The following is a 25610-nucleotide window of genomic DNA, read 5'->3' as shown; positions in this document are numbered from 1 at the left end:
GATGCATCGACACGTTGGTCACATGTCATGCTTTTGTCCACCAGAAATGCTGCATTTGCTAAACTCCTAGCACAAATCATTAAGTTAAGGTCTCACCACCCTGATCATCCCATTAAGTCAATTCGTCTTGATAATGCTGGAGAGTTTACGTCAAAAACTTTTGATGACTATTGCATGTCCATTGGGAATGAGGTTGAACACCCTGTTCCTCACATTCACACCCAAAATGGTCTCGCAGAAGCCACCATTAAAAGACTTCAAATGGTTGCTAGAGCATTGGTTATGCGCACCAATCTCCCTGTTTCTGCTTGGGGCTATGCAATATTGCATGCAGCTGTGCTTATTCGTCTGAGGCCTACTGCCACTCAACCCTTTTCTGTATCTCAGATGGTTACTGGGTATGAGCCTAATGTCTCACACTTACGCATATTTGGGTGTGCAGTTTATGTGCCAATTGCGCCGCCACAGCGCACCAAAATGGGCCCTCAAAGACGATTGGGCATTTATGTTGGATATGACTCTCACCATTATCCGCTATTTGGAACCCTTGACAGGCGATCAATTTACCGCAAGATTTGCGGATTGTCATTTTGATGAGACAGTCTTCCCGTCGTTAGGGGGAGATAAGAACAATAATGTTCAGCAGGAACGACAGGAATTGTCGTGGTCTGTCCCCACTTTGTCTCATCTTGATCCCCGAACCGCACAGTCCGAAATTGAAGTGCGGAGAATTCTCGATCTTCAGAACGTAGCAGACTCTATGCCTGACGCGTTTTTTGATATCGCTAAAGTGACAAGATCACATATACCTGCTGCAAACGTGCCTGCAAGGATTGATGTCCCTAAAAATAGTGGACATGGCGCCACCTCTAGGGGTATTGAGCATGGCGCTGCCACCACTAATGGTGATGGCAATGTGGCTCAGGTCGGGCTCCCAGCAAAGAAACGTGGGAGGCCCAAAGGTTCGATGGATTCTCGCCCGAGAAAGAAAGCGAGTTTGGCACAAAGAGATCCATTAATCATCGACATAAATAACCCGTCTCATGAAGATATTCCGGATTATGGTTATGTCCAAGAGACATCATTGGGGGACACTCCAATGTCAGAACCAATTCCAGAGAATAGAGAGATGTCCATGAATTACACTAGTGTACATGAGACGTTGAGTCGAGACTCTATTATCCTTGATGACGTGTTTGCATATTCTATCGCTCAAGGAATTATAGAACATGATGATATCGAACCTCGCTCCGTTGAAGAATGTCAACGAAGAGCAGACTGGCCTAAATGGAAAAATGCGATCCAGGTTGAATTGGATTCACTAACAAAGAGACAGGTATTTGGGCCTATAACGCTGACACCCCCAAGTATAAAGCCTGTTGGCCATAAATGGGTCTTTGTTAGAAAGCGTAATGAGAAAAATGAGGTTGTTAGATATAAAGCCCGCCTTGTGGAGCAAGGTTTCTCACAACGCCCTAGAATCGACTTCGAGGAGACATACTCTCCCGTAATGGACGTTATAACGTTCCGCTACCTTGTCAGTTTGGTAGTTTTCGAAAAACTTGACATGCAGCTTATGGATGTGGTTACAACATATCTCTATGGGGATCTAGATTCAGAGATATATATGAAGGTTCCAGATGGATTTCAATTACCCAAATCAAGTGGCTCTAAACCACGGAGCGCGTTTTCAATAAGATTGAGACGCTCACTATATGGATTGAAACAATCCGGACGGATGTGGTATAACCGTCTAAGTGACTACTTGATTGGGAAGGGATATGTCAATGATGAAATATGCCCATGCGTGTTTATAAAGAGGACAAGTTCCGGATTTGCAATTATAGCAGTTAATGTCGATGACATGAACCTAATTGGAACTCTAGATGAGTTAAAGGAAACTGCTAAGTACTTGAAATCTGAATTTGAGATGAAAGATCTTGGGAAAACACGGTTTTGTCTCGGACTGGAAATCGAGCACCGTAATGATGGGATTATGATCCACCAGTCAGCGTATACTCAAAAATTATTAAGGCGCTTTAATGAAGATAAAGCAAAGCCTGTGAGTACTCCCATGATCGGTCGTAGTCTTGAGCCTGAAAAAGATCCGTTTCGTCCAAGGGATGAGGATGAAGACCTATTAGAGGCTGAAGTGCCCTATCTAAGTGCAATAGGTGCATTATTGTACTTAGCTCAATGCACAAGACCGGATATCTCATTCGCAGTGAACTTGTTAGATCGACATAGTTCTGCGCCAACACGCCGCCATTAGATTGGCATAAAGACAATCTTTCGATACCTGAGAGATACGATTGATATGGGCTTGTTTTATCCCTACAGAGATAAGAGAAATAACGGAAGTGTGAGATCGGACTCCACAAGGAAAAACGCCACCTTCCGTGCTCCTCCTCCCCTCCATCAAAATAACAACGATGTCTTGATGGGTTTTGCTGATGCAGGGTATCTTTCTGACCCTCACAAAAGTCGCTCGCAAATGGGTTATGTCTTTACCATTGGAAGCACTGCGATATCTTAGAGGTCTACAAAGCAGACCCTTGTTGCTACTTCCTCAAATCATGCAGAGATTATTGCTCTACATGAAGCCGTGCGAGAATGCATATGGCTAAGGTCTGTAGTTAGACACATACGAGGAACTTGTGGTTTGAAGTCTACCACAGATGAACCTACATGCATTTATGAAGATAATGCAGCTTGTATTGAGCAAATGAAATTAGGTTTCATCAAAGGCGACAATACCAAGCATATATCGCCAAAGTTCTTTTACAATCAGCAACAACAGGTACTTCTAAATATTGAAGTGAACCAGATCCGATCAGAGGATAATGTAGCAAACTTATTTACTAAGTCGTTACCTAAATCCACCTTCGAGAAACATGTGAAGGGCATCGGATTGAGAAAGTTATCTGAACTCCCATGATTGTAACAATCAGGGGGAGATATTGACATCAGGGGGAGGGATGATGTCTACATGTTCAATCTCGAAGAGTGAAAGACGTGTTGTGCTCTTTTTGTCCTTCGACCAGGGTTATTTTTGTCCCACAAGGTTTTTGTTACCTGGCAAGGTTTTTAATGAGGCAACAATCAAAGCGTCATCACCAAGTTTGAGCGGCACAAGGGGGAGTGTTGAAGGATGTCGACATAGTGTGCCTCTACAAGCTAGGGTTTAAGATTGTAATAGGAAAGTATTATAGGTATTCAATTGTATTCGGATTCTCTTACCTTTTGTATACCTTGTAACTCCCTATATAAGGGCTCTCATTATCAATAATAAACAGACAATTCTATTCTCCTACAACAATAAATAAATTGTCCATCTCTGCCGCCATCGGAAGATGGTAAGGCACCTACCATAACAAATCATTGTTCTACTATTTGCTAGGTACATAAACCCTAGGTAGATACATTTAGCCCGATCGATGCAACAATAAGGGCACATTTATTTATTTATAATGAGAGTAGAAATAAAGGAAATGATTATGGGTATGAGAATACCTGCATTTACTAATATATAAAGGTATTGGAATGAGTGTGCGTTCCACCTCATTGTCAAGAATTGATTCATGAATCATTTTTAATTTGATCACCAAAGGGGTGTATGGATTTAGGAATCATTCTCATACCGATTCCCTCTTTCTTTCATTCCCGTTGTCTCCAATTCATGACTTTTTTATTTCAAATAAAGGTGTCATCAGTACAGTGGCGTAATCTGTCAATCTATCTCAAATGGAGGAGCATTGTTATTTTCGACGCGTGGTTGTTCTCTCATTGGCCAACAACAACATGGGCCATGTAATTTAGTAGTGGGCTGATTAACCTGACTCTTTCCAACGGGCCGTATATGCCAGATTGGCCCAAGTTGGAGTCCGCTTGCAGTCTGTGACACTGCTCCCTCTCCTCTGAGAAACTAATTACTGTCTGCTTTAATTCTTACACCAACAGCATTAGTTTTCCAAATCAGATGTTCCTATTTACTGCATCTGTATATCAATTGTTTCAACTGTACGTACCTCAATATGTTGTAGCCAAACTAATGGATGTATGCCTCTAATCGATAAAAAATCAATGAAAAAGGAAACTTGAAAATCATATTATATTGTTCTCCCGAGTTATTACAAATTAAAAATAGCAGTTATTACAATTTACAAGTAATCTATCATATTAAATTTAAATGTATCATGCATATCTCAGGAAATTATAGCATAGTCCTCGGGAAATTATAACATAGTCCTGGACTATAGTACACGTTGTGGTCCGGTCACTACAAATTAAACAGGGGGAGGTAGCTCTTCCATCTGGTTCTTGTCCTGGACTTCATGGTCTGTGTTGCAGACAGTCGTAGTCATCTCTAGTTTTGCATTTTTGCTTCTGCCATAGAACCTTGTCCAGTACTCCATCAAATGGCCATTGATCCACATCAGTTTCTCCTTCAATTCCACAAAGGCTAGGCGAAGAAGAACCACAACTGCAACTGCAACGCTCAGTACAAGGATGCTCCATAAGAAGAGCGGGACTGATCCATAAGCTAGAACAATGATGAGCAGTTCAAAAGTCAAGGCATGAATTCCAAACAAGATGCTCATCTTGTTGATGAATGCACCAAAATCTCTGAGATCGGGATCAGCTTTGAGTTTCTTGGCAGCATACATTAATCCAAAGTAGGAGACTAGGGCAACAAGAAGTAGTGTGGTGAGAGTTTCCATTCCTGGTGCGTATTTCAGTCCAATTAACAAGGCCAAGACAGCGTTCATGCCTTGGTGAAATTCCCCTAAAGTACTGCTCTAACTCAGTGGAGTAGCCTCCTGAAAAACAACAAAGACAGATTTGCTGGAGAGATAATTGCTCTATTGATCTGTAGCACATATATACAATAACACAGCTTGATTCTAGGATACAAAACAAGAAAGCTATTCTAGCCCTATTAATGTCTAATAATATAGAATCAATGTGATGATATAGAGTGAATGTGTTAAATGTTAACAGCTATACAAGATGCTAATTTTGCTCTACTTTCCAACACTCCCCCTCAAGTTGGAGAGTGGATATCCTGCACACCCAATTTGCGAATCATAAGTTCGAAGTCCTCCTTGCCAAGAGCTTTAGTTAGAACATCAGCCAGTTGATTTCCAGAACTCACAAATTGTGTCTCCACTAAACCATCTTGAATCTTATCCCTGATATAGTGACAATCCATTTCTATATGCCTTGTACGTTCATGAAACACTGGATTTGCTGCTATATGTAAAGCATCCTTGTTGTCACAATAGAGCAATGCCGTTTCCTGGTGTAAAATCCCCAAGTCTTGAAGCAAATAACGTAGCCAAGTTAATTCACAGCAAGCTCCTGTCATAGCACGATACTCTACTTCAGCTGAAGAAAGAGAGACTGTTTTCTGACGTTTTGACTTCCATGAAATTAAAGAAGGCCCTAGGAACACACAATACCCTATAGTAGACCTTCTTGTAAGTGGACATCCTGCCCAATATGAGTCACAAAAAGCTTGTAGCCGAAGATCACTATTTGAGGAAGAGAACAAGCCTTGACCAGGAGCTGACTTGAGGTAGCGTACCACTCGCAAAGCTGTTTCCCAATGAGCTTTTCGAGGCTGATGCATAAACCTGCTTAATATATGAACAGGATATGTAATATCCGGCCTTGACACTGTGAGATAAATCAATCTTCCAACCAAACGCCTATACTTCTCTGGATCTTTGAGTAACTCAGTCTTATCTGACAACTTTAATCCACGTTCCATGGGTGTGTCAACAGGAGCAGCACCCAATAATCCTGCATCTTTTATAATTTCTAACGCATACTTGCGCTGACAAATAAATATCCCTCTCTTAGATGCTGACACTTCAATGCCAAGAAAATACTTTAAATTGCCAAGATCTTTTAAACGGAATGTTTTATGCAAAAATTTCTTGACATCAGCTATACTCACAGGATCATTGCCAGTAATTAATATATCATCAACATATATCAATAAGACTGTAAAAGACTTGCCTTGCCTCCTGGTAAAAAGAGAGTAGTCTGCTCTAGATTGCACAAAGCCAGCAAACCGAATAACTTCTGAAAATCTAGAAAACCACTGCCTTGAAGCCTGTTTCAGACCGTACAAGGATTTATGCAACCGACAAACCAAATGCTCCTCCCCCTGTCTCTGGATCCCAGGCGGTGGAGACATATAAATTTCTTCATCCAGGTTGCCATGGAGAAAGGCATTATTGACATCGAGTTGATAAAGGGACCAACCACGAGACGCAGCGAAAGCAAGGAGACAACGGACTGTAACAATTTTAGCAGTAGGAGAGAAGGTTTCCTGATAGTCAATACCTGCTAACTGTGTGAAGCCTTTGGCCACCAACCTGGCCTTGTATCTTTCAATCGAACCATCAGACTTGTGCTTGACCTTGTAAACCCACCTACAACCAATAGGGATCTTCCCAGGGGGCAACGTGGTAAGGGTCCAGGTACCGTTGGCCTGCAAGGCCTCCAATTCAGAACGCATGGCATCCCTCCATTCCGAAACAGTAACCGCCTCAGAATAAGAGGTCGGTTCACAGACGGCACTGAGCTGAGCCACAAAAGAGGAGTAGGCAGGAGTGTAACGATGATAAGAGACATAATTTGCCAATGGATACCGCGTACCTTTGGAAGGACCTGGCGGGGATAATTATTGAATGGAGGGATGCCATGCGATTGGTAAGTGCAAGCATTGGATTGAGGCTTGGAGAAGTCGATATCGGCGAACCGAGCAGGCGGCGCAGTGGAGCGGGTAGAGCGACGGATCGGTGGTGGGCCGGGAGGAGGCGGGTCGGAAATAGCTGCTGGTGGAGGTGAGGGAGGAGGAGACGGAGAAGATGGTGGGGATGGGGACCATCCTGGCACCAGGGACGACAGGGGGTAGGAACAGGGGTGGAGAAGGACGAAGGAGGTGGGACAAGTGGTGGTGGGGCAGGTGGCTTGGGTCGCCGGGAATACTGACGGATGGGAGGAGGAGGAGGCGGAGGTGGAGGCGGTAAAGAGGAAGCGCCAAGATCGGCGTCTATGGCAGGACAGGAAGGACGAGAAGAAGAAGGACGCGTGGGAGGGACCTGGGAGTCAAAATCGGTGTCGAGGGAAGTAGGGAAAAGTGGAATTGGGCCTGGGTCATGGGCCAACGGGCAGAAGGAAGAGTGGGTTGAGTGGAGGCATAAGGAAACACATCTTCATGAAATCTAACATCTCGACTGGTAAAAACTTTTTTAGTCGTTAAGTTAAACAGTTTGAAGGCTTTTTGGCCCACCGGGTAACCAATGAAAATGGAAGAAATTGCTCGGGTATCAAATTTATGAGTAGGGTGCACATTTGTGGCATAAGCTAAGCATCCAAAAACCCGAAGATGAGAAAAAGAAGGTGGTTTTGAGTAAAGAAGCTCGAAAGGAGTTTTGTAAGAAAGGATGGGAGAGGGCAATCGACTGATTATGTGGACGGCTGTGAGAACACACTCCCCCCAAAATTGTGGAGGAAGATGAGCCTGAAATTTTAAAGCACGAGCCACCTGGATAATATGGCGATGCTTGCGCTCCACAACCCCATTTTGTTGAGGCGTGTAAACACAAGAATGTTGGAAAATAACGCCATTATCTTGAAAAAAAGAGCTAAGTGAAATAAATTCACTACCATTGTCACTTCGGAAAGTTTTAATGCGAGAGTCAAATTGAGTGAGAATGTGAGCAAAAAAACGCTTCAAAAGTGGTTGTGTTTCATCTTTGTGCTGCATTAAGAAAACCCAAGTAAATCGGGTGAAATCATCCACAATGGTAAGGAAATAAAAAGCACCAGAAAGGGAAGGGTGTCGATAACGACCCCAAATATCACAAAGAATTATTTCAAATGGTCTTGTAGAAGAAATAGAACTAGAACTGAATGGTAATCGACTCTACTTAGCCAAAAGACACATAGGGCAATTATTATTTGGCTGAATGGAAAAATGCAAGAAATTTTTTGCTATGTGACTTAAACATGGAGAGGAGACATGACCCAAGCGATTATGCCAAAGATTGGTGGGGGAAAGGACAAGGTTGCAAGATGATCTAGAAGGAGTGGTAATGGAAGGCCTGGTTCGTTCCGTCGCTAGCTAGTGCCACCAAATAGTATAGCCCATCACGTTCTTTACCCAAACCAATCGTGCTCTTCGTAGCCAGATCCTGCAAAACACACCAATAAGGATAGAATGTTACTGAACAATTCAGACCTCTTGTCAAGCGGCTAACCGACATTAAATCAACTTTGAACTTCGGCCCAAACAGCACATTATGTAGATAATATACGGTACTCAGAGGCAAAGAACCTGTGGCTTTAATATGCACTTTTTGTCCACTAGGTAGCAAAACAGGTGGTAATGCACAATTTTTATTTTTATTCAATAATTTAGAGCACGAAGTAATATGATCTGTTGCCCCTAGACAAACCTGGCTGCGTTACTGCATTTGCCTTAGAACTCGAGTCAGTATTTGGATTGGGCTTTTGGGCTTGTTGGAGAGCAGCTAAAAACTGTTTGAATTAGGCCTCAGATAAAGTAATTGCTGATCCATTCTCCTCTTCTACGATGCCTGTCGCATGAACCTGGTTAGCAGAAGGAGAGGGCGCGATAGAAGGCGCGACTGGTGTGGCAGTGTGCTTCTTGGGGAAATTTCCCGATCCGTGCTTTGCTTTGGGATGACCTGGAGGAAAACCAATTAGGTGAAAACATGTTTGGACCCAATGTCCTGGATCACCACAATAGGTACAGTGCAGCCTTCCCCTTCCTCAACCTGAACCAAAATGAGCGGTGAAGCCGCGTTCGGCATCTCGACCGGTCTGAAGATTCGGTCGGTCACCACGACCTCCTCTGCTGCCGATTTGGTTCGGCCGGCCGCCACTCCGGACAGCCATGGCGGCGGTGCTTGAACTGGACTCCGCCGCTGCAACGAAACGTTGTTTTTCTTCTTGTGCAACTGCAACATATGCTTGTCTGACACTTGGAAGGGGATTCATCAAGAGGATTTGACCGCGGGTTGCACTGTAAGTCTCATTTAATCCCATCAAGAATTGCATGAGCTTTTGTTGATCTGCATGTGCTCCTTGTGATGCTTCTGAATAGGATGCCAATTCATCCCATAAACTTTTCAGTTTCGTGTAGTATGCAAAAACTGATTGTTGTTCTTGCCTGAGTGAAGCGATGTCTCGCTGAATTTCAAATATGCGAGGTGCATTGCCTTGTGAAAAACGCTCACTTAGATCTTCCCATACCTCATGAGCTGTAGCATAGTATATGATATTGTCAGCAATTTCAGAACTGACTGTGTTAACGATCCATGAATGGACCATGTCATTGCATCTTGACCAGGTTGCATATCCTTTTGGGTCAGCTTCGGGTGATGGAACTTTGATTGAACCATTCACAAAACCGAGGTTGTTTTTAGAATTGAGAGCCATTGTCATAGCCCTCTTCCAACTTGTGTAATTGTCTCCATTCAATGGTTTAGAGACTAAGACCAATCCAGGATGATCTGAATGGTGAGTGAAGAATGGATTTGAGATATCAGATGTTGGATTATTTGACTTGCTGGAATTGGGTGGTGGTAATGGGACGTTATCACCAGCCATGGTGATTATGGCTTTTGTGAATTTGTTGCTAGGAAGGCTAGAGAAGAGTCAGGATTGTGAGTCCTGCTCTGATACCATGAAAAACAACAAAGACAGATTTGCTGGAGAGATAATTGCTCTATTGATCTGTAGCACATATATACAATAACACAGCTTGATTCTAGGATACAAAACAAGAAAGCTATTCTAGCCATATTAATGTCTAATAATATAGAATCAATGTGATGATATAGAGTGAATGTGTTAAATGTTAACAGCTATACAAGATGCTAATTTTGCTCTACTTTCCAACACCTCCTCCATTGTTCTGTCATGATCGATCAGGAGACAAAACAATTAATACACCAAGATTTACAAGCTACCACAAAGACCATAATAACAGAGCTCCTCTGTTCCCAATAATAAATCAACATCCCACTGTGCGACAGTACCAAACATTCAATAACGATCTTTGAGTTCTCACCGACACCATATAATGAGTTAACTGATCTAAGCAAGAAGCGAAAAGCTCTAAAATGATTATAAACTAACGAATATCAACAAGGGTCAATCCAATAACTGAACGTTTAAATTTAGCAACGCCACTATATAATATCCCTGAGGATCCCCTGTGGTGTTGATGCTATGACAGAGAAAATTAACCTGCAGGTTAGAACTTTATTGTATATCTATAGCAATCAAATTAGTAGAAAGACTTTGTGTCAGTAAGTTGATGATATAAAAAACAGAGGCTTCCTGTCGTCTTTGATATCATTAAGACTTGAGAGATGAAAAATCAATCCAAACTGTTAGATTCTAAGAATTCAAGAAGAGGATATTAATTGGAGTATTGGACTGGATAATCTTTGCTACAAATCGAAAAATATATATGAGTAATAACAAATGAATACAATTGAAATACCATTGAAAACAAAGATACAAGTTGATAAAAAGGACTTTGGCATCTCTCAAGAACCAGTCCACTTTTCTTCACTATTTGTTCATCAAATATAAGGTGCAGAGTCACATACAGATATTAACGAGAAATCATGAAAGAACACTAGAATCTACAAGTATGAAAGAAAGAGAGAATAGAGGTTGTGACTTGTGAGATTGTAAAAACGCATTCCGGCAGTATTGTGATAGGAGCAAAAAATGTGACGATATTATTGATTATGTGCCTCATTTTAGCCTTATTTTTCCCTTAGTTTAGTGTTTTGAGTCATTAAGTCATTTTGAGAGTCTTGTTGAGTGTTTGGAGTGAACTAGGCAGAAAAAGTAAAATTCATGAAAAATCCTAGCTGGATCAAGATTCCTAACTGTCAACTGTTTCTGCGGTCTTTACATTTTAATTTCCTTTATTTTCTCTAGAAAATTCTGATATTCTCCTGCTTATTGTAGGAAACCTTGCCTGGTGAAACTCTTGGAAACAGCAATGATGGAGTCATAAAATAAAGTATTTAAGACATTTGACCAAGCAATGAAGAAGGGAAATAAAGGAGAAAGATGTTTCAACTGGAAAATAAATAAAAGAAGACGTTTCAGCTTGTTAAAAGACCCCATTATGAGAGGAATTAAGGCCATAAAGGAGACGTTTCTGTTGGGAAATTAAAGGATTTATGATGCGATCCCATCCGTCCAATGATGAAGGGTATGATCGACAAAAGCCAACTAATGCTCCCCTATAAATAGGCAACGTCCAGACCAGAATTATCATCACTTCCCAGCCAGGATCACTTCCCAGCCAAGATCACTTCCCAGCCAAGATCACTTCCCAGCCAAGATAATTCATTGCCTATCACTTTCTGGCCAAAAACCATTCCAAGACTGCCCAATTCACTCCTTAAACTTCCGTCACCTACAAGACCGTGACCACCATCCATCCATCAATCTACGAAGCTCTTAGGCGCTGAGTCAAAGACGCTCCACCACCATAGTAGAGACGAGTTCATCACCGTGTTGCTAAGCCGTTGAGGAAAGCTTCAAAGTGTAACTATGACTCTACTTATAATTTTTGTTTCGGTTTTGTGTGTTTCAATTTGTGAGTTGTGTAATTGGAGACATGAAATTTTCAGAATATTTTTATTAATATTTTTGAGATTTTCAGTTTATTATTGAGTTAATTTTGAGAATTCTTTTATGATGCATGTTACAATCTTGTGCCCTTTTACGTGTTTAGGTAATTTTCAGAGTTAGGTTCATAAGTTTGCATGCTAGAATAACGGTGAGAGTTCTTGTGTGTTTGCTTAATTTGCCAAGAGTAATTGTTATTTGTTAAGACGCTGAGTTAAACAAGTAGTAATTAGTTCTAACGGGTGGTAAAAATCATGCTTTAATGATTAAATGATTCTGGAAATTACGTGTTAAATTCTATGTGTAATGGTTAATTTGCACGTGTGAGTTGATTCGAGGGTTAGATAATACTACTAGTTAAGAGAATTACGCTGAGTGTTTTCAAAAATTAGTAGTATTAGGCTTGGTAAGGACTTTTCCGATCCAATCCTACATTAGAACGAATCAGATAAATGGATTGATCCGCTGAGGCTTTTCATTTGGGCTCTTATCTAGGCATTTAAGATGGGCACATTTTTGTAGCATGTTGAAATGGATTTTCTGTTTTTACACTTAGTAATTTCCGAGTGGTATTGGTCTAGGTTAGGGAAGTCGATCATTGTATATAGTTTTATTTGCTTTGTTTTTATTTTTAGTAGATTAGAAACCAAATTCCAAAACCCCCATTTTATTCTTTTATTTGTTAATTGACCTTTTTGTGTAGGTGTACCCTACAATCCCCGGACTGAACGATCCCTGCTTATCCTATACTGACAACTACATTTTGCAAGGTTAAATTGTGAGGCTATTTTAGCTGCATCAATTTTTGGCGCCGTTGCCGGAGATTGTTAAAATCCCTTGCACTTAAAGTGTCATCGATTTTGTTGTATATAGAATGCATGCTAATTTTTGTACTACACTTTTGGAATGGTGACAAATTACAATTTCGGTTAGGCCAAGCTTTAATTGTGATTTAGTTTAAGTTTTATGAGTGTTACAAAATTAAGCATGTCTTTTATCATTGTTGTACAATTTGTAGAAGTTGTTTTTTTTAACCATATTGTAAATTGAATGTGTTTCACTTAGATTAATATACTTGGGTTATAAATTTAGCTAAATACTTAATTGTTGTAAGTGTGTAAAATCGTATGAGTAGACAAGGGCCCTTTTGTTAATATTGGCCTAAACCCTTCATTAGTACCTTTTTCAGGTCTCTTGAGGTTGAGGGCGGCCTTTATTAGCACTTGGAGAACGGTCTAACACATAAGTTAATTTCCCAGCTGAGTAAGGGGCATACGGATGGTGTCTAAGGTTGAGACCTTGGGTGATGGGTTCAATTGGATCTCAGAGATACTATAGAATGAGTGTAAACCACTATGTGGGAGTAGCCGATAGGGGCCTAAACCTCAATGAGGGAGTAGCCTCCATAGTATCACTAAAATGAGTCATCCCTCTCACTTACCTCTTAATCTGGCCATTCTGCCTTCTGAAACAAAGGAAAGAGACTTGTGTCTGGGCGACTATCCCTATATCGTATCTCATCAATAGTAGTGGTTTCTATTGGGCTCGACTTACAACTTGGAACCAATTGAGATATTAACTATGTTTATAATAATAATAAAAAAATGATGTGTGACCTGCTTAAGGTATATTGGATTAAACATGACTTTGTCGAGGGTAGCTGTTCTATAGTCCCATTGCACAAACAAGGTCCTCTGTTCCAGTACCTAAGTATGTAAATGTAAAAGTAACTTAGAAAGTAGGAAAGACATAATGTTTGTATTTCGAACCTTGTACATGTTACTAACACTTGATTTGGTCTTAAAGGTCCATGAATGTCCACTGTCTCTGATAAGACTAAGGTGCTCTTTGAAAAATTGGAACTTGCTAGGCAAAAGGCAGAACTCACTTTTTCAGACCGCCTTCCTCTAGAAAGGAGGGATTCTCAGGACTCTAGCTATTCAGGTTATAACTCCTCAACTAGATCAACCGAGGAGATCAACAAACCTGACCATTCTGAAGAAGGAGAAGAACAAGTCTTGGAAGAGGAAGAAGAGGAGGTCACTGAAGAGGAAGAAGAGGAAGAGCACGCCCGTGTTGAGCAAGTACAGGCACCAATGGCTGAGACTATTAGGCAACTGTCTAATCCTACAGGTGGGGGTGCTGCGCCCTTATGCATTGCCTATCCAGAACCAGGAGAGGGGCTTAATGATGATTTTGAGTTAAAGAGTGGGTTTCTGCATCACCTACCCAAGTTTCATGGGATGAGTAGTGAAGACACCAACAAGCATCTCAAGGAGTTCGAGTTTGTCTGTGGGAGTATGTGCCCTAAAGGAGCTGATATCAATATCTTGAAGATGAAGGCATTCCCCTTTACTTTGGAGGACAAGGCCAAGACTTGGCTATTTGAGCTGCCTGCTGGGACTATCAACACTTGGGATAGGATGAAGCGGAGTTCCTTACGAAGTACTTTCCTGCCTCAAAGGTCACTGTTTTGAGGAAGCAGATTAGTGGAATTACGCAAGGACATGAAGAGAATTTCTGCAATTATTGGGACAGGTTTAAGAGTCTTGTAGCATCATGCCCTAACCATGGGATGAGTGAGGGGTCCCTCCTTACCTATTTTTATGAAGGACTCACCGCTAATGAGCGTGGTCTGTTAGATGCTGCTGCTGGAGGATCCTTTATGGATAAGACACCTGCTGATGCCAAGGTGCTACTTACTAATCGTGCACTAAATTATCAACAATATGAGGGGGTGCTTTCCTCTCAACGGAGGGTACATGAGGTGTCCACTAACTCTGCTCTTGAAGACAAGGTTAACAAGATGTCTACTCTGCTGTCTCAAGTCTTAAACGTTAATGGAGGAGGAGCAATGGCTCAAGTGTGTGGGATGTGCTCGACTCAAGGGCACCCCACAGATAAATGTCCCCAGCTTGCCTCTCCAGAAGGATGGGAATCCGTTAAAGCCCTAGGGTATCAAGGAGGTCAAGGAGGCCCGAGGTACAACCCTTACTCCAATACTTACAATCCTGGGCTCAGAGACCACCCCAACTTTCGTTGGGCCAACAATGATAACACCTTGAGACCACCTCAAGGCCCAGGTCAGAATTCTCAGCGCCCACCAGGTTTTTTTTTGAGGCCTCAGGTACCTCAAACTTTTGGTATTCCCAATTCTGTCCCTCCACCTCCTATTTCTAATACTTTGAGTCCCCTAATTATGATGAACTGTTGAAGTCCCTTGCTGCGGGGCAACAACAACTTAACACGGCTACTCAAGCTTTGGTTGTAGGACAGGCGACCCATTCAAAGGATATTGCAGAGCTCAAGAATCAAATGGGCCAAGTGGTGGATTTCATGGGCCGGATTGCTGAAACAGGGAAACTTCCAAGCAACACAGTGCCTAACCCAAGGAATGAGCACGCCCAAGCCATCATCACTAGGAGTGGGCGAGTACTAGTTGATCCTCCCAGAGCCCACAAGAAGGCCCAAGCGGCCCATAATGAAGAAGAAGACGTTGTGGAGGTGTCTAAGAAGGATGTTGAGAAGGACCCAGCTACATCAAGGGTGGAAGTTGACTTGCCCCAAGCTGAGGCACCCAAAGGTACAATTCCCAACTCTAGTGGTTTAGTTAAGACTAACCCAGTTGTTTCTATACCTTTCCCAAGCAGGTTTGCCAAGACAAAGAAAGATAAATCTGATCAAGAGATCTTGGAAATCTTCAAGAAGGTTCAAGTGAACATGCCCTTGATCGAGTGCATCAAACAGGTGCCTAAATACGCCAAGTTCTTGAAGGAGCTATGCACCACAAGGAGGCAGACAAGAGAGAAGGAGGTGGTGAAAATGAGCGAGACGGTATCAGCCGTTATCCAGAGGAAGCTACCCCCAAAGTTGAAGGACCCAGGGAGTTTTTCTATTCCTTGTATCATTGGTGACACCAGGTTTGAAAATGTGATGTTAGACTTAGGGGCATCCATAAATGTTATGCCTTATAATTTGTATGTATCCCTAGGTCTAGGCCCTCTTAAGAGGGATAATGTTGTCATTCAACTTGCTGATGGGTCTAACAAATACCCTCAAGGGTATGTTGAGGATGTTCTTGTGTAGGTAAACCATCTGATATTCCCTGCGGATTTCTACGTATTGGACATGGAGGAATCGCCCCCAAATACCACACCATTACTTTTAGGGCGTCCCTTTATGAGGACTGCAAGAACTAAAATCGACGTGTACAAAGGGACTCTCACCATGGAGTTTGATGGTGATGTTATACGCTTCAACATTCTTGAAGCCATGAGGTACCTTGTTTCTGATTTGAAACCTTGCTTTGCTATTGATGTAGTTGATTCACTCGCGCAGGTTTTCTCTGAAGCAATGGTTGAGGATGAATTGGCTCTGACCCTAGAGGAGGGGGTCGGATATGATGCAAATGGGGAACCTATTCCCAAGGTTGAGTGGGACGCTGAGGAGCCTAGAGTGATCAAGACTGTGGCCTCACTGGAGGCTCAGCCTATAAAGAGGTCAATTTCCTATTTGTCAATTCCGGTTTCCACTAATAAAATGCTACCCTCTATTGTTCAGGCACCCAAGTTAGAATTGAAGGTACTCCCTGAGCATTTGAAGTATGCGTACCTAGGAGAAAAGGAGACCCTCCCAGTGATCATATCATCAACGCTGGAGGTAGAGCAAGAAAGAAAGTTGGTGGACGTGTTGAAGAAGCACAAGACTGCCATTGGTTGGACTCTGGCAGATATCAAGGGGATCAGTCCAACCACGTGTGTCCACCGGATCCTGTTAGAAGATGGCGCCAAGCCCACAAGAGAAGCCCAAAGACGTCTACATCCGCCCATGATGAAGGTGGTCCAAGACGAGGTGATCAAGTTGCTAGATTGTGGGGTAATCTACCCCATTTCTGATAGTAAGTGGGTCTCTCCAGTGCAAGTGGTGCCCAAGAAGTCAGGGGTGACAGTGGTGAAGAACGAGGATAATGAGCTAGTGCCCCAGAGATTAGTCACTGGTCATAGGGTATGTATAGACTATCGGAAGCTGAATGCCACAACGAGGAAGGATCATATGCCCTTGCCTTTTATTGACCAGATGTTGGAGCGCTTAGCGGGCCATTCCTACTATTGCTTCTTGGACGGATATAGTGGGTACAACCAGATCTGCATAGCCCACGAGGATCAGGAGAAGACGACCTTCACATGCCCCTTTGGGACCTTTGCTTATAGGCACATGCCCTTCGGCTTATGCAACGCACCAGGTACTTTCCAAAGATGTATGCTTTCCATTTTCTCAAAATACATTGAAAATATTATTGAAGTCTTTATGGACGACTTTAGTGTCTTTGGTAAAGATTTTGATACTTGTTTAGAGAATCTAGGATTGATACTTGAGAGGTGTGTAGAAACTAACCTTGTGCTGAATTGGGAGAAGTGTCACTTCATGGTGACACAAGGAATAGTGTTAGGACACATAATATCTAATAGGGGCATTGAGGTAGATAAGGTTAAGGTTGATCTTGTACGTCACTTACGCTCCCCCACAACTGTGAGGGAGGTACGCTCTTTTCTTGGCCATGCAGGATTTTACAAGCGGTTCATCAAAGACTTCTCCAAGGTGGCGAGACCTATGTGTACCCTATTGCAAAAGGATGTGCCCTTTGTGTTCAATGAGGATTGCAAGAAGGCGTTTGAAAAGCTCAAGGAGTTGTTGACCACGGCCCCCATCATATGCCCTCCGGATTGGAGTCTACCCTTCGAGCTTATGTGTGATGCATTGGACTATGCTGTTGGAGTTGTGTTGGGCCAGAGGAAGGATAAGAAGCCCTATGCTATTTACTATGCTTCTCGGACCCTCAACGACGCCCAGCTCAACTACTCCACCACTGAAAAAGAACTCTTAGCTGTAGTCTTTGCTTTAGATAAGTTTTGCTCTTATTTATTGCACTCTAAAGTAATTGTTTACTATGACCATGCAGCCTTGAGATATCTGATGATCAAGAAGGAGGCCAAGCCCAGATTGATTCGATGGATCCTGTTGCTTCAGGAATTTGACCTAGAGATCAAGGACAAGAAGGGCAGCGAGAATGTGGTGGCGGACCATTTGAGCAGGATAGTACACGAGGAGGACGTCCAGCCCCTACAGGAAACTTTCCCAGATGAGCAGCTCTTTGGGATAGAGGTTAGTGTGCCCTGGTATGCGGATATAGTTAACTATTTAGTCACTAGGACATTTCCTGACACACTTTCCAAAGCTAGTAAGGATAAATTGAAGAAAATGGCTAGGCACTTTATTTGGGATGAGCCCTATTTATGGAAACATTGTAGTGACCAAGTCATTAGGAGATGTGTCCCAGAGTCTGAGCATAGGTCAATTCTGTCATTTTGCCATAGTGAGGCTTGTGGAGGCCACTTTGGGCCTCGTAGAACAGCCTTGAAGGTCTTAGATTGTGGATTTTAGTGGCCCACTATCTTCAATGATGCAAACTTGTTTTGTATTTCTTGTGATAGGTGCCAACGGACTGGTAATCTTGGCCCAAAAGATCAAATGCCCATGAGCCCAATAATAAATGTAGAAATTTTTGATGTTTGGGGCATTGACTTTATGGGCCCATTTCCCTCGTCTAATGGTTGTTTATATATACTATTGGCTGTGGACTATGTATCAAAGTGGGTGGAAGCAAAAGCCACCAGGACTAACGATTCAAAAGTGGTTGCAGGTTTCTTGAAAACTAACATATTTTCCAGGTTTGGAGTGCCACGTGTGCTAATCAGTGATGGAGGTTCTCACTTTTGCAACCGTACAATCGAGGCTTTGTTGAAGAAGTATGGGGTAACCCATAAGGTGTCCACGCCCTACCACCCTCAGACCAGTGGCCAAGCAGAGGTATCCAACAGGGAGATCAAGAGGATACTCGAGAAGACAGTGGGCCCGACAAGGAAGGATTGGAGCCAGAGATTGGATGATGCGTTGTGGGCCTACAGAACGGCCTACAAGACGCCTATTGGGATGTCTCCCTTTAGGTTGGCCTACGGAAAGGCATGCCACCTTCCAGTGGAGCTAGAGCACAAGGCTTGGTGGGCTGTCCAGAAGTTCAACATGGATTATGATGAAGCGGGCCTACATAGGAAGCTACAGCTAAATGAGCTTGAGGAGATAAGGAATGAGGCCTACGATACTTCATGGATCTACAAGGAGAAGACAAAGGCCTACCATGACAAAATGATTCGGGGAAAAAGCTTCCAAGTGGGCCAGAAAGTTCTGTTATTCCATTCCAGACTTAAGCTATTCCCAGGTAAACTTCGTTCTCGTTGGGTTGGCCCATTTATAGTTACAAATGTGTTTGCTCATGGTGCTGTAGAGATCAAGAGTGAGAAGACGGGGAAGGAGTTCAAGGTAAATGGGCATCGTCTCAAGCCCTACTATGAGTCCTTGGTGGGGCACACATTGGAAGAGATACCCCTCCAGGAGGCACCAGAGGAATGAGAACGTGTGAACAAGGAGAAGAGTCCAGGCTGAAGGACTATAAATATTAAGCGCTGCATGGGAGGCAACCCATTTCAAGCGAAGCTGTGGAGGAGCCATCAATAAGAGTTTGACATTTCTATCCCTTCACTTGCTTAGGTTGAATTGTACTTGTGTCTTTGTTTGTTTGTTTATTTTACCCTTCTCTTATTTTCGTAGCCCCCCATATTTAGGGTCTATATACCATATTTCTTGCCTACATTGAGGACAATGTAGATTATAAGTGTGGGGTGGGTTTACACCTTTATTTTAGTAAAAAAAAAAATTAATAAAAAAAAAAAATCATTGGTTTTAGAGTCTTTTTGTTTGTTTGAGTCTTAGGATGCTCCTAACGTCTAGGATGAACATGTCTCTGAATTTATGGCTGAAGGTTTTCACAATCAAAATAGGACTTAATTGAATTATGTGGTTAATCGACGTTGTGATACTTGTATGAAGATTTGAGATAGGATTGTAACTTGGTTCATTAAGCATGCTAGGATTAAGTCTAATTCATTTGAACCTAAGTGAGCTGTTGAGCTAAAATACTTTCTTTTTGAGTGCTTATTGATAAATTCATAATTTCATGGCTGTATTTGCAAAACCTCATCATTCTTTGAAAATCCAATGATCATGTGACATAGATTTTAATGGACTAGAGAATACTAGAACTCGACTGTTGTGACTGTCAAAACTTGTATGCCATAATATGCCCAGATCCTGGATAGGATAGAAGGCATTAGGGTAACCACCATAACCAAACAAGCATGTGTCCCCAATTGTGCCCATCGTGGGACTCCTTAGAATGAACCCCTTTGAGCCTACGTTGAAAACCTTTGTTTCATCACCCTCACTACCCTACCATGAGCTTAGTACAGGATATCTCTACCCTTGTCTTAAGGACTTAGTAGAGCATGACATAGTGTGTAGGGGTGACGATGAAAGATAAGTGTGGGGTGGGGAAAAACCAAGAAAAAGAAAGAAGATTGCCGTGAAAAAAAAAATGAAAGAAAATGAAAATGAAAAAGAAAGAAACAAAAACGGCAAAAGAGAAGAAAAATTGAAAAGAAAACTCTTGGGAAATTGTTTAAGTGTGGTTTTGGACTTTCAAATTTGTAGAAGGCTCAAAGTTGAAAACTAGGCCTTTGTCCGTTTCCATGTTCGTTAGAGTGAAGGTTCGGCCCAAAACAATGATAATTGGCCCACAAAAATGATGACATAAGGTGGTCCATATATGCTCTGCTAGGTCCTTAGGATTTTTGTATCCTTAATCTTTATTTCGAAAACCCTAGCTTAGCCCCATTACAACCTGTTTTAAGTGCTTACTTGATCCCTGAGATGGGCAGCCTTTGGTTAGTGGAGTCAGGTATGCAGTCGAGCTTATGGTTTAGGTCCATTTGTGCACTTAGTCATTTCTTGAGGTCTTTAATAATTCTTCACAAAATGCGTTTATTGATGAAATATGCAAGCTGTTTGTTGCCTTACAATTTATTCTCTTGCATATACTTGAGAGTGAAGCTTTTAAGCATAGCCATTTCTGAGAGAAAAATCGAGAGTATGCCCTGTGAGTTTGGATTGGACTTGTTCGAAACATGCAATCATTCACTATATAACTTAAGTTCTCCATATCTTGCTTAGTCATATGAATGTCACAGGTTTATTAACCATGGAATTATCTATGCAATTTTGATTAAGTGTTTAACGTGAAAACCATGAGTTTGGAGTCTCTGAGACAACGGTTAGGGAAGTAGAGTCATTTACTTTTTTTTTTGTCGAGTCGTTGTTTTGTTTTGTATTTTTGTTTTGCTAAGGGACTAGCAAAAGCTAAGTGTGAGGTAGTTGATAGGAGCAAAAAATGTGACGATATTATTGATTATGTGCCTCATTTTAGCCTTATTTTTCCCTTAGTTTAGTGTTTTGAGTCATTAAGTCATTTTGAGAGTCTTGTTGAGTGTTTGGAGTGAAATAGGCGGAAAAAGTAAAATTCATGAAAAATCCTAGCTGGATCAAGATTCCTAACTGTCAACTGTTTCTGCGGTCTTTACATTTTAATTTCCTTTATTTTCTCTAGAAAATTCTGATATTCTCCTGCTTATTGTAGGAAACCTTGCCTGGTGAAACTCTTGGAAACAGCAATGATGGAGTCATAAAATAAAGTATTTAAGACATTTGACCAAGCAATGAAGAAGGGAAATAAAGGAGAAAGATGTTTCAACTGGAAAATAAATAAAAGAAGACGTTTCAGCTTGTTAAAAGACCCCATTATGAGAGGAATTAAGGCCATAAAGGAGACGTTTCTGTTGGGAAATTAAAGGATTTATGATGCGATCCCATCCGTCCAATGATGAAGGGTATGATCGACAAAAGCCAACTAATGCTCCCCTATAAATAGGCAACGTCCAGACCAGAATTATCATCACTTCCCAGCCAGGATCACTTCCCAGCCAAGATCACTTCCCAGCCAAGATAATTCATTGCCTATCACTTTCTGGCCAAAAACCATTCCAAGACTGCCCAATTCACTCCTTAAACTTCCGTCACCTACAAGACCGTGACCACCATCCATCCATCAATCTACGAAGCTCTTAGGCGCTGAGTCAAAGACGCTCCACCACCATAGTAGAGACGAGTTCATCACCGTGTTGCTAAGCCGTTGAGGAAAGCTTCAAAGTGTAACTATGACTCTACTTATAATTTTTGTTTCGGTTTTGTGTGTTTCAATTTGTGAGTTGTGTAATTGGAGACATGAAATTTTCAGAATATTTTTATTAATATTTTTGAGATTTTCAGTTTATTATTGAGTTAATTTTGAGAATTCTTTTATGATGCATGTTACAATCTTGTGCCCTTTTACGTGTTTAGGTAATTTTCAGAGTTAGGTTCATAAGTTTGCATGCTAGAATAACGGTGAGAGTTCTTGTGTGTTTGCTTAATTTGCCAAGAGTAATTGTTATTTGTTAAGACGCTGAGTTAAACAAGTAGTAATTAGTTCTAACGGGTGGTAAAAATCATGCTTTAATGATTAAATGATTCTGGAAATTACGTGTTAAATTCTATGTGTAATGGTTAATTTGCACGTGTGAGTTGATTCGAGGGTTAGATAATACTACTAGTTAAGAGAATTACGCTGAGTGTTTTCAAAAATTAGTAGTATTAGGCTTGGTAAGGACTTTTCCGATCCAATCCTACATTAGAACGAATCAGATAAATGGATTGATCCGCTGAGGCTTTTCATTTGGGCTCTTATCTAGGCATTTAAGATGGGCACATTTTTGTAGCATGTTGAAATGGATTTTCTGTTTTTACACTTAGTAATTTCCGAGTGGTATTGGTCTAGGTTAGGGAAGTCGATCATTGTATATAGTTTTATTTGCTTTGTTTTTATTTTTAGTAGATTAGAAACCAAATTCCAAAACCCCCATTTTATTCTTTTATTTGTTAATTGACCTTTTTGTGTAGGTGTACCCTACAATCCCCGGACTGAACGATCCCTGCTTATCTTATACTGACAACTACATTTTGCAGGGTTAAATTGTGAGGCTATTTTAGCTGCATCATATTGACGCACTCTCTGTAGTCTACTCTCTGTATCCACGAGAAACTTTTGAGTTTTTACTCTTTATTTTTATTATTCAACAAAATTTGATCTCAAATTACAGAAAAACGAAAGCAAATTAAGGAGCTAATGTGCATTATTTTTTAAGCTTTAGCAGAAATATATAAGTAACTACAATAACAAAAACTGAGATCCTTATTAGCATGTGCCCAGGCTGCCTAATTTGTACTGAGATCATTTCCAAACTTGATGAAAGTTTGACAAGACACTAATGAATTGAACTTCGACTACAGAAAATTGGAAATGATCAAATTAAAGATTAATTTGTACTGACCTCTGTAGTCCTGCATCGGCATTCTGGTGGCCGTCTCTCTCCATACTTGGGCTGTGGTTATATATGGTCATGAGAAGATCAATCAAATTGGAAGTACATCACTATTTCATAGTTGAATTGAAGATTATATAGAAATACTAAGCAGTTAAGGTGCAAAAATCTTTCCTAATCATTCTAGACAAAAAGATAAAGAAAATGATGTTGAGAAACCCAAAAAGATAAAGAAAATGATGTTGAGAAACCCAATTCTAAAGCTAAATGTGAGTTTTGATAAGGGTCATCGTGTTAAACAGCGATATTGTGGTTCACTATTGTATCGATATTGTCCAAACTTAACCACCCGACAGGTGTTGGATTTTAATCACAGAAGGCCCCAATACAATTAGGTAAGAGCCACTCACTTATAAGTTATATTTTATTTGTTACTTTTTCAATGTGGGATATTTCCTCTCCAACACGCCCCCTCAGAACTAAGTCTGCACGTGAAATTAATTAATCCAATTCCCACATTGGAAATTGGGACACAAGTCTCTTGGTCAATACAATCCAAGACCCACGTCAGACACTTGGTAATAATCCAATCGAAATATTCCGATGACAATATAAAGAACCCATATTCGGGCCCATGATAATTGGAGACACAATGGGAGAGGGTCCTGCTATGATACCATGCTAAACAGCGACATTGTGGTTCACCATTGTATCGATATTGTCCCAACTTAACCACCCGATAGGTGTTGGGTTTTAATCACATAAGGTCTCGGTACAATTGGGTAAGAGTCACCCACTTATAAGTTACATTTTATTTGTCACTTTTTTAATGTGGGATATTTCCTCTCCAACACATCGATCTTATATGGTAAATGACTAGATCCTAGTACAAGTGCTGTCTCTCTATAAAATGACCAAATGAACATTACATTGAACATATTTTATTCAATCCTTGATGTTCAAGCCGCTTACAACTTATACGAGAGTCTGACCTAATCATTATGGTAGTACTTTGGAATGTGAAGACTTTTAAAAGTGAATAGCACTGGAAACAGGGGCGGAACCAGGATTTAAACATTAAGAGGGGGTCGAGACATAATTTTTTTTTTTTTTTTTTAAAAAAAACTACACCGAAAATAAATTAAAAATCATATTCGATATAATCCATAAGTAAACAATAAATTCGAAACAAACCGATAGATAACTCTCGTTTCGAAAAAAAAAAAAACAACCTGGTTTTTAATTAATATTACTGTATTCTTATTATTAGTGATTGTTTTATTAAACTTTCATATATGGATTGACTATCACGTGGATTTGGGAGGAGGAGGGGGGGTCCTCTTCATGAATGGAAGGTTTTTCCTTGTCAAGGATTCAAATTTGCTTACCACCAATACTTTGGTGGTGATACCACCACTCAATATAAAACTGTCATGTGTTATAAAACATAATTATAATTAATCATAATATTTTATTAAACAAATAAATTTTAAATATTAAATTAATTCTACATGACGTGTCAAGTTTTAATTGGGTGGTGATATCACCACAAAATAAAAATGGTGAGCGTCAAGAACATATCTCTAAGTTTTTATAACAAAAAATTTTACTCAGATTAATTTCGGACAATCAAAAGTGAATATAATAAAGGGACAACTATATAATATATATGAGTACTATCTAGTTAATATCATAAATGTAGAGCAAATATACATGTCAATTAATCAACAGAACTATTTATTACAGTATTTGTTCATAATAGAGGAATGTACAGAGTTCTCTTAATAAGACAAAAAAGTTATCTTTGTCTGTTTTTCTGTTGTTGAGATTTTCTGTAATTTCTGCTACAGGAAAGGGAAATGAGCGTAACAGTTGAGAGGCATATGACTCATAACTCAGAAGAACATGTACAAAAATAACTTTTCATGACGGCCGAAATTAAACGTGGAAAATTTGGAGTTTGATGTCCAAAAGATTATCACCACTAACATTGTTGTGGGATTGAAGCAAGTAGGGGTATATTCAAGATCTAAATACAGCAACCTCAGTATGGTTTGGGAATTTGGACACTGTCCACAGCAACGACTCATCACTTGCTTATCATGAACTTTGAAGAAAGAAGTATAAGGGATAAATAAGGATGATGATGCGTGAAAACAAAAACTAGCAGTACAGGAGCAGATAGAACAAATTTGAACAATGACAGACAGAAAGAATAGTAGATGTTTATAGACATACTAACCTGTGCAGATGCTGGGAGGTAAGAGGAGTGATGTCCGGCGTTACAGCTTTCTCCAGAGCTCTCTCTTGCTGAATCCCTCTGCTTCTGTTTATATACGGAAGAAAGGGGGAGTGATCGAGTTAGAGGCTTGAAATACTAAATGACAAAATTTGGAATGGGAAGAAGGGATGAAGTTGGGAAGAGACGTCGTTAGCCAAGTCATCTTTACGGACAGAAAATGACGTTGCTAGCCAAGTCATCTGGAAGGGGAAGAAAGCGAAGAAGTTGGGAAGAAAGCGACGTTGCTAGCCAAAGTCATT

At 40.8% G+C, this 25610-nt stretch overlaps 1 long non-coding RNA gene across 1 annotated transcript; it reads right to left on the bottom strand.

The window, feature by feature from the left end:
* Positions 1 to 4151: 4151 nt before the first annotated feature.
* On the bottom strand, positions 4152 to 25456 carry LOC121052942. The gene is made up of 4 exons (XR_005810318.1): positions 25312 to 25456; positions 23079 to 23129; positions 9946 to 9958; positions 4152 to 4817 (listed from the first exon to the last, which is right to left on the bottom strand). It is a non-coding gene; the product is annotated as an uncharacterized LOC121052942 (long non-coding RNA).
* Between the last annotated feature and the right edge of the window lie 154 nt (positions 25457 to 25610).

Source organism: Rosa chinensis, chromosome 4 (genome assembly GCF_002994745.2).
Source record: "Rosa chinensis cultivar Old Blush chromosome 4, RchiOBHm-V2, whole genome shotgun sequence".
NCBI classification, from domain to species: domain Eukaryota; kingdom Viridiplantae; phylum Streptophyta; class Magnoliopsida; order Rosales; family Rosaceae; genus Rosa; species Rosa chinensis.
This window is presented reverse-complemented; position numbering and strand designations above follow the sequence as displayed.